This window comes from Pteropus medius, unplaced genomic scaffold (assembly GCF_902729225.1).
Source record: "Pteropus medius unplaced genomic scaffold, Ma_sr-lr_union100, whole genome shotgun sequence".
Taxonomy (NCBI): Eukaryota; Metazoa; Chordata; class Mammalia; order Chiroptera; family Pteropodidae; genus Pteropus; species Pteropus medius.
The window spans coordinates 8,406,169-8,414,390 of NW_024349224.1; the positions used below are offsets into that span (position 1 = coordinate 8,406,169).

The 8,222-nt window shown below is 54.0% G+C and overlaps 1 long non-coding RNA gene across 1 annotated transcript; it reads right to left on the reverse strand.

Annotated features, from left to right (window-relative positions):
• Window positions 1–6,504: 6,504 nt before the first annotated feature.
• On the reverse strand, window positions 6,505–8,193 carry LOC120617333 (uncharacterized). The gene is made up of 2 exons (XR_005656888.1): window positions 7,909–8,193; window positions 6,505–7,758 (listed from the first exon to the last, which is right to left on the reverse strand). It is a non-coding gene; the product is annotated as an uncharacterized LOC120617333 (long non-coding RNA).
• Between the last annotated feature and the right edge of the window lie 29 nt (window positions 8,194–8,222).

Genomic DNA, 8,222 nt, shown 5'->3' on the forward strand with positions numbered 1-8,222 from the left:
AGAGGGGAGGGAGAGTGTTCTGATTTGGTGGAAGTACATGTGCAAAGGCCCTGTGGCAGAAGAGAGCCTGCTTGGTGTAAGAGCGTGGGAGGAGGCCAAAGTGGCTGGAATGAAGAGGGAAGAGGGGAAGCAAGGTGCTCCGCGCGTCTGCCCGCGAAGAGTCTCGAAGGCCAGTTCAAGGGTTTGGTCTCCATGTTAAGAGTAATGGGGAGGGTTTTAAACAGGAAAGAGGATAAGATCCAATGAACATTTTCGAAATTTTTTCTGGCTGCCCTTAAAGACTAGATGGAGGGCCTCAATGGAATTGTGGGGAGCAAGACAGGAAGTGAAGGCAAATCTTGCAGGAGAGAGGTGGTGTGGCTTGGATGGGGAGAGGGATGGTGGCAAGGGGACAGATCTGAGAGCTCCTCACAAGGTCAGTGTCTCTGGACTCCTTGATGATTGGCCACTAGGAGCCAGGAGAGTCGGGGATGAGAAAGGAGAAAAGCAATGACCCTTAGGCTAACACTGCGGCGTTGACTCTTGTACGTGTATAGAGAGAGAGTCAGGCCCAAGATGTACACTGCTCAAATCTGAATTTTCACTCCCCCTCTTCGGTAAGAAGGTCGATTTTGCTGACTGTCCAGCCTCCCCCTGGAGAAAGGCACTGTCATTTATTTAACCAGCCCTGACCGCTGGCCACTTAACTGTCTCTATTTTTGCTTTTGTAAGCAATGCCACAATGAGCACTTGTGTGGCTAAATATTTGCACCCACACTTACATATTACGTGTGCTTACAGACTTCCTTAGGATAGCTTTCAAAGAGTGACCTGTGTTAGTTTTTGCTGCATTTTGCCAGGGGGCCCTGTGGAGGATTTCTACCCCTCTGCCCTACGAGGATGTTTTGATAGATGAAATCTTCCCAAGGCCCTAAGGTCAAAGCAGTTGTACCTTTAACATCCATTGCCTAAGAAGACATTATGTTGACCAAAAGCTATTATGAATGCCATAGATTGTTTAAATGAATTCATACCTCATCTGCTCTGCAGCCTTCATGCTTCCACTTGACGTGAGTCATGCCTATCCAGGGGAAACTTATGGGTCTGGGGACCCCCTTCTGCTGAGTCCCCTCCCCAGGGTCTGAGATGTAGAGATGCCTGGAGAATTCATCCCCCATCTATCTGCTCATCCCCTGAAGAACCCCTCCATTGGGGAGAAAGCAGCCAAGAGGGCTTCTAAGCTGGCGGGACCTGGGTAAGATGGGGAGAGGAAGATGTGGGGGTGAGGCCAGTCCTCTGGGGGGAACAACAATGAATAAAGGAAGGGGTGCTATCCTGGGAACCCACCCTTTGGCCATTTCCTGAAGCAGGTCTGTCCCTTGACAGCAAAACTGACTATGTAATTTATGGGGCCTGGTACAAGATGAAAAAGTGGGATCCTCTTTAAAAATTATTGGTAATTTCAAGACAGCAACAACAGTGCATTATACCAAGTGCACAGCCCTTTGAAATACAGGCCCTGTGTGACTGCACAGGCCCTATGCCTAAGGAGCCAGCTCTGCTTGGCCAGTTTCTCCTTTCCAGAAAAGAGGCCTCAGGAGCGAGCATGCGGCGGCAGAGAGGAAGTGAGGGAGGCCAGCTCACGGGCAGGGCAGTTATGAAAGGGCCAGAAGCCAGCCAGCCCAGCCCCGGTCCACTGTCGCTGCAGCCAGGGATACTTCGAGGCCTTGTCGAGGCTGCCTGTCGGGCTGGTGGAGTGGATGGATGGGGTGGGGGAGAAGCAGACAAGGCCAGAGACCTGGCAGACAGGTGTACACAGAACACCTCCGCGGCTACAAGCCTCGCAGCAGAGGGTGGGTGCCGATTCAGAGCCATCCCAGAGAGAGGAGAAAGGAGGTGGCCAAGGTCACCTGGACAGGGGTGTAGGTGAGGCCCCCAAAGAGCCAGGAGAGGGACGGTGAGGTTAACAATAGCGTGAGCAACAGTGGCCCTTCCTGCTCTGCACGCAGCCCTCAAAGCCACTCCTTGAGATGGACGCCAGTGTCACCCTCACTGGACAGACGAGGAAACAGAGGCCCAGAGAGGAAAAGTGTCCTAGAGGTCCTAACTGCCACTCACCTGCTTTTCCTTGTCTACCTTTTGTCCCATCCCACAAGGGAGAGATGGGGGTGGGGGCAGCGGGAAACTGGCTTCTGGCGGCCAGGGGGAACCCAGGGGTCCCGACTCCCAGAGCGGGGCTCCCCCTCAGAGCAGTTGCCCCACACCTTCCCGGAGCGCTCACCTGCTTCTCCAAACTTCATGAAGCCTGTCCATTGGGGCTGGGGGCAGGGACAGGTGTGTGTGTCTGGGACACGCAAGGTCTTGCCCTCTTCCCAGTCTCAGAGCCAAGACTAGCTCCATGGCCTTGTCACCTCTCCTGGCCGACCCCCAGATGTTTGTCCCTGGCGCCTTGGTTACTGTTTTTGAGGCAGCCGTGCGGCAGCCCTTCCACTCTATCTGGGTTTGATCGTCCATAAAAAAATTAATGGTCCCTGCGAATAAAGAGGCATAACAACAAAGGAAGGCTTTTTAGACAATCAATTAAAAGCCTAGGAGAGGGAATTATCTCACTGAAATATCAATTTTTAATAGCATCGCATCTTTGAGTTTCCTCTCAAAAAACTTTGCACAGTCCATTTGCCTGCCCTGGTTTATAACTTCATCTCTCGTTGCCTTTGACCGACCTGAGTCTCTGGGATTGGCCTTGGAGTGCCCAGAGCAGGGGCCTGAGAGGAAGCATGGAAGGTCATTGATTCATTTGTTCATCCATTCATTCACTCATTTATTCATTGAGTGCTTAGTGAGCTCCTGCTACGTGGCAGGCATAGGTGCTAGGGGCACCAAGGTGATCTAAAAGGACCGAATTCTAGCCTTTGGGGAACTTTACAGGCTATAGCAAGCGAGTGGAAAGATAGCACCAGCCAGGTGAATAAATCGGGAATTACAAAAGGAGAAGCCATTTGGAAAAATCAATGTCAAGGGACTGAGATGGACTTAATGGGCGTGTGTGACATTCTGTACAGGAGCTGCTGTGCAGTAGTTACCAGCATCTGCTCTGGAGAGCAGTGGCCCCAGTCCACATCCTGCTTCTCAGTTGCCCTGAGACCTCAGGATGCTGCCGAGGGTCTCGACCTTGGTTTTCTCACCTGTAAGGTGGGATCAGAATTATGATCAGCTCACTGGCTGTCACGATCATCAAAAAAAAATAATAGAGGTGGACTGCCTGAAGTGGCACCTTTTTTCTCCTCTCTGACCCTACCCCCCTTAGCTTGGCAGCTTCCTCAGTTTACCTCTTGGGGACTGGGCAATCAGATGAACTTTATCTGATAAAGGAGTCTCTTCTGCCAAAGTCCCCAGGGATTTTGTTACATACCTAACTCCAGTTTATCAGTCAATGAGATGGGCTAGTGGGGAGGGGGTGATGGTCCAGGAGCAGACAAAGATGCCTTTGCTCTCCCAGTGCTACCTCGAAACCCCATTCCATCCTGGAATGAAGATACCAGGGTGACTGGGTGAGTGACCGAGGGGAGGTTTCTGAGATTGGACTGAGGGCAGGGGGAGATGAGTGTGGCTGAGTGGAGTGGTCCATGCAGGTAGAGTTAGATCCTGGACTTAGATCCCCACCCTGGTATAGACAGTGCACTTTTCCTGCTTGGAAAACTGGTCTCCCACACGGACATGGCGGGTGACTTAGGACAAAGGTGGACAGACAACAATACTGCTGGGTGCTGAACTCCATGCTGGGGGTTTGACAAATGTCCTTTCTAATCCCCATGGCACCCTGTGTTACACATGAGGAAACTGGGGCTCAGGGAGGTGCAGCTTCTTGCTTGCTTAGGGGTCCAGCATCATCCATATCTGTTTGGCTGCTCTCTCTGGAGTTATTATAATGGCGGTCAAAGGAGTGAAGGGTTAAGCTCCACCTTAAAGGACCTGGGGGTTCCCAGCACATGGTTGCTGGGTGTCCTCGGGTGAGCCATGTTGCTCTCTGGACCTCGGTGTACTCATCCTCTAGTGAGGCCCCTAACTCTGATCTGCCCGAGTTAGAGCCTCAGGTGGGGTGCTGGATGAAAGGGCCTTGCTGAGTGGTCTGAAGGGAAGAGATCTCGATGACAGTGGTTCTCTCCATCATTAGTTCATTCTTCCTTTCCTCTCATGGACATTTAGAAAACGCCTGCTCTGAGCTGGGCTCGGACCTGGGCTAAGCTGAGAACACGTGGCCTTTGGAGTTGCCCAGATTCGAATGCTGGCCTTGTCATTTTTTGGCCGGTCCCTTCTCTCTCTGGGCCTTTGTTTCCTCATCTTGTTATTGTCCACCCCTGCGGTGTCGTGAAGATTACAGTTAAGAGGCACCGCGGAGAAGCAGTGTGTGCTCTAAAGGACATTCTCCCTTCCTGGGGAGATCCGGAGTCCCAGAGGCAGGACCTCTACCATCAGAGCTCGAGGTCCGGGTGGGCAGCGATGAGGCACACCCCAGTCACTGTGAAGCTGTCATCTGACCAGGCCACTGGTGCTCTGGCAGAGGGTAAGTACACATAGTGCCCAAAGCCAGTCCCAGCCAGTCAGAGAGGGAGAGAGGCCATAGCAAGGGGTCTGTCTGACTTTATTCTATAGAACAACAGGGACCTGAAACCAAGGCCACTTGGGGAATGTGCTTGAGGGGAGTCTGGAGCACTCCGCATGCCAGGATGTGGAGCGAGGGTTTATTTGCTCAGCAGCAGGAGCACGGCTAGTTCCTGACTGGGGGAGGGGAGGCCAGGATGCTCCTCTGACGTGGGGGAAGCCTGAGAAATCCAGGAGAGGCTTCATGTTTACACTTTTCAGGCCCCCTCCCTGGGAAGAGAGGGGTGGGGGAGTCCGAGCACCATGGAGAGCACCCCCAGCGCAGCTTGGTCTGTGGGGCTCCAGGAGAAATGGGAGGCTTTCCAGGGAGGCCCTGCTCCATTGGGAGGTGCCCGCCTGGGGCCTGGGAGGGAGCTGGCATCTTGCAACCCTGCAATTACCAGGCAGAGGAGGCTGGGGAGTGGGGGTGGGGGTGCGGGCTGAGAGCTTCAGCTGGTGCTGCCTCTGCCTTTAACCCCCCACCCGCTGCCCCAGAGGGGTGCCTAGGGTGGCTGGTGAGCCCCCAGGCAGACAGGGCACTGGGGTCTTGGAAGGGATGCAGAGAATAAGGAATGCCGGAGAAATAACACTAACAGTAAAATCCTATTCTTGCATGTAGGACTGGACAACCCAGTAGCGATCGTCCCTGTTTTACAGATCAGGAAACAAAAGCCTAGAGAGGGCAGGAGCTGCCAGAAGACACACAGCCCATCAGAAAGCCACTGGGTCTGGAAGCCAGGCTCGTCTGGAAGGGGCTCCCTCCTGGGCATGGATTTCAAGGCAGAGGCCCCCAGGGGCTGCCTGGAGAGTCCGGCTGGGCAAAAAACGACCTTGGCTGGACAGCGAGGGGAGGCCAAGCCTTCAGAGGACAGACTGCAGGGCCCCCCAGCTTCAGGCTGCAGGGGGAGGAGGGGCTGGGTGGGGCAGCGTCTGGCCCAGCCGGTTTTCCAGCCTGTCCGGGCACTGTCAGGAGGCCCAGGCACTGCTGTCCCTGGGCTGCTGTGGCTTTTTTGGAAGATGTCTTAGCTGACCAGCAGACTCAGCTAGGACCAGTCTTATAGGTTTGCAGTCGGGCTGGAGTGGGGGTGGCGAGGTGAGGGTGGTTCTGGCTTTAGCCTCCTACCATCCTTCCCTCCTCCCCTTCCATGTTCCCCTCTCTCCCTTCCATCCATCTACTCATCCATCCATTCATTCATCTGTCTATCCGTCCGTCCGTCACCCTTCCCCTCCTTTAAGGATGCCCACTAGGCCCAGAGCACTGTGCTGGCTGCTGGAAGGATTTCCTGCCCTCCAGGAGCATCTGGTATGGCGGGAGAAGCAGACAAGTACACAACCCACTAACATTCTAAGAATGAACCAAGTAGGCTGAGCTCTGAAGGACTGGTGGGACTCTGATGGGGGAGGAGCAGTTCTGGGTGGCAGTAAGGGTCTGTGAAGCAGATCTGGGTGGGGCTGCAGAGGGCAGGGGTCGCACCACATGGGGCGTGGAGGGGCATCACAATCAGGAGGGTGGGTCTGGACTCAGCCCACCTGACCTGGAATGCTGGCCTGAGCACTAACCAGCTGTGTGGCCAGCCTTGGGATAGTCACTCGCTCCCTCTGAGCCTCTGGATCCTCGGTGGAAAGTGGGGTGGTGGTAGCAGTGCCCGCCTCAGAGCCGGGTGAAGCGGGGACTGGACTAAGTCAGAGAAAAAACACTCACACGCTTCCAGGGGCCAGGCGGCAATATAAATGGAGTGGGTACAGGGTAAGGCTGCAGGGAGTGGTGGGGACTGCGGCTTACTGGGGTGCCTCTGTGCCCCATTCCAGGGAGCACCTCCTCTCAACCCAGCAGCTGTGGCCAGGCGGGACCGTGAGCTTGGGGTGGTCCAAGGTACTGATTTCTCAAGAGAAGGAAACATTTTTTTTTTTTAATGAGAAAACCCCATTACTAATCTTAGCAATGCATTAAATATAGTTTTTAAAGCATCACGTGAGCCAAAGCTGATGCTTCTGTTGGCAGATGTCACCACTACGACCACTGGGATGAAAGGGAGGTAGCCGCGTCCCAGGCCCAGCCAGCCTCCCAGCCCTGGGCCTGCCCTCCTGAGACTTCGGTTTTCCCTTGTATAATGGAGGTGGGAGGCTGGGCCCTCTCTCTCCACCGACATTCTCAGGAGCGGCCCCGGCCAGAGACAGGGGCTGTCATGGGGCCCCTGCTCGACGCTATCTCGCTGGAGGTGCCAGGGAGTCTAGGGGAGCCTGCCGACGGGTCTGCTCTGTGTCTGGGAACGGCAGGTCCGCCTAAGGGCCTGGAGAGGCGGCTCTCAGTGCGGCTGTCAGTGAGGGCTTGGCTCCTGGCTCCCCAGGGGTCAAAGGACAGCACTTTCAGCTTCTTCTAAGCCAACTTCCTGTTTGGGAGAGAAAACAGAAAGACCCCTGGCAGGAAATGGTCTTCTTCCTGCAGCCCCTTGTGGGGAAAGACCCATGGGGTGGGGGATTCCCATAGCTGGGTCTCCCCTACTTCATCCTCCCTCCCCCCACTCTGTGGAGCCCAGGAGGGGACATGGGTCTCCTTGCTGTGACAGCAAACCCCACCTCACCAGCATCGTTAGTTTAGGCGTGGCAAAAGGGCAAATGTTCGGTGCCCATATTTATTACTCCCAGCTGGGCTCCTGGGCCTGCCTTCCCTTCCCTCAGCCCCCAGGGCTCATGGCACCCCCTGGCTTTCCAGCACTGTGGCTTCGGGGGTCCCTCAGAGAGGGCCACAATAAGAAAGTCCTTGAATGCTGCAACCCACCCCTGGCAGGGAACCCCTTTATTAACTAAATTTAACTCTTCTTTGGTGCCAGCCCCTGCTTGCACACCTCCGAACACAGGGAACTCACCACCTGACACACACTAGCACAATTCAGAACCCCACTCCTGCAGAAAGCAAGCCCTGGTGCTGGGAGTTAGTTCATCTAAAGGGTCTCGTCTAGGGCCCTAAGGAGTCTTGAATGCTACCTTGATTTGCAAAGATTCAAAAATGTATGCTACTGTGTTTTTAATAACCATTTCTATCGGATTTAATATAAACCTGCTGGTTATAGAAGACTTAGAGATTAAGTATCAAAAATAAAATCAAAATTACCTGTTACTTCACTACCAAGAGCAGAGCTAGAGGAAAGATAAAAGGATTTATTTACTGTGCTTACACCTACCTCTGGGTAATGTACTAGTTGCCTGAACTTCACCCCTGTGGCAGAACCCAGCTGGCCAATCCCTCCTCTCCTGGGCATACCTTCAAGTATTTCGATAATAACTAACCTTCACTGAGTCCAGATGGACTCATCTAATTCTCAGGATGGCTCCGTGAGACATCTAGTTTACAGATGGAGAAACTGAGGCTCAGGGAGGGCCAGTAACTTCCCCAGAGTTGCATAGTCAGTAAGGGACAGAGCTGAGATCGGAATCCATCCATCCGCTGCCAGATCTGAAGTCTCCCCTTCTCCAGATGAGACATGCAGCACACTTCCTCCTTCCCCCTCCCAGGGGCTACATTCCAGACCATGCGGCAGCCCAGGTGTCCACGTATTCATTCTTTCTCACCCATTTATGAAGTCACCTGATATTTATGACTC